Below are 1,930 nucleotides of genomic sequence, written 5' to 3' on the forward strand. Positions count from 1 at the left end.
AAACCATGCTGTGTTCCCTTTTTCTGTTCGAACAATAGCCTCCTGGTCAATGTACAAGTTCCTCATGAGTACAATTAAGTGTTCTGGAATTCCCATTGTTCTCAATGTTATCCACAATTTGTTATAATCCACAAAATCAAATGCTTTTGCATAGTCAATAAAACATAAGTATATATCTTTCTGGTATTCTTTGGTTTGAGCCAAGATCCATCTGACATCAGCAGTTAAATACCTTGTTCTACATCCTCTTCTGAATCCAGCTTGCAATCTTCTCAGCTGTTCAGTGGGCACAGCCATTTAATGTTTATAAGTGGTACAGCCATTTTGGATATTAAAATGACAGCATTCTTGCTTAGATTCCAAGGACCTAAGAATAGGCACCACTTGCCGAGAACAGCATGGACATACAGGCGGCTGATTACTGAAAAGATGCAATATTCCCCTTGTTACTCTTATAACCCACACCCTTTTGGTGAACAGAGGTGCAGCCATCCCTCACTTGCATTCCCTTCTGGGCCTGTAGGCAAATCATCTAAGTCTGTGTGCTGTGTCAGAGTCTGGGTGCCCTGCCCCACCCTCACACCTGATTTTTTTGGGGGGTTATTTTTTATTTGTTTTTAAGTTGTTCTTTTTTCTTCCTTTTTTATTTTTATTTTTCCCTTCCCAAGTTCTAGTTTTTAGCTTTTTTTTTCTCTTCCTTTTTCTTTGCACTTTTTTCTTTCTTGTAATTCTTCCCATTGCTTGTTTTTATTTTTTTGCATCTTTGCCATTTTTTTTCTTCACTCTTCTCTTACTATAGCTCTTTTCTCTTATTATCCCCTCCCTATCTTTTGTGGGTTGTTTTTATTTTTTCCACCTCTTTTTCTATTTATATTTCTTTTGTCATTTTAAAGTATTTAAATATTTCATCTCATTTATTACCTTTCCTCTTTTTTTTTTTTTCCCCCTTTCTCTTTTTGGTGATTTTTCCTGTGTGTTTATGTGGTGTGTTTTATCCTCTTGTTTTCACTTTTTTTGGTGTTTTTTTAATTGTTATTTTTTTTCTACTAAGTGTGAGACAGCAACCACGTCCATATGACCCAACCGTACCACACCTCTTGCATCCCTACCTACTGAGTGAGTGCTTCTGCACCAACTGGCCAATGATACATGACACCCAATATGAACCTGACTCACTCTTTTAGCTACTCTTCACAAACAACTAACCAAGATCTATGCACTCACTCTCATTCTCTATCACACCTACCAGGAGACAGGTCTCTCTCTCTCTCTCTCACTGCCAACAAGTAATTTCTGTCTCATAGTGACCATTCCTTGGGTTTCTGAGGTGGTATCTCTATGGAATTAGATTGCCCAATCTTTCTTCTGAGGAGTGACTGGTAGGTTTGAATTACTAGTCTTCTGGTTAGCAGTCAAGTGCCTTAGACACTATGCCACCAGAGCTCCCAGGAGACAGGTAGTGAGGACATAAGTGCTGCCAACTAGTGAGTAGAAGAGTGCAGTACCCTGCTTACTTAGATAGATCCAAACAAAACAAAGAAAATGAAAATTGGGGGAATCATTCCAACATACAATCACCAATTAAATATAAATACAACAATGTCACAATATCTGGGAGAAAACACACCATCACTGTCCACATAAAGAAGCAAGATAAAGCAGTAGAAGCAAAGGACCAGGATACAGACCCAGAACACATCCCTGAGGAAGAAGCAGCATTGTAACTCCCTGCTAAAGAATTCAAAAGAACTTCCAGAAATGCAAGCTGGATTCAGAAGAGGATGTGGAACGACAGATATCATTGCTGATGTCAGATGGATCTTGGCTGAAAGCGAATACCAGAAAGATACCTACTTGTGTTTTATTGACTATGCAAAAGCATTTGACTGTGTGGATCATAAGAAATTATGGATAATATTGAGAAGAATGA

The sequence above is a fragment of the Orycteropus afer genome, unplaced genomic scaffold (assembly GCF_000298275.1).
Source record: "Orycteropus afer afer isolate SDZICR_OR568_19922 unplaced genomic scaffold, OryAfe1.0 scaffold00401, whole genome shotgun sequence".
Classification (NCBI taxonomy): Eukaryota; Metazoa; Chordata; class Mammalia; order Tubulidentata; family Orycteropodidae; genus Orycteropus; species Orycteropus afer.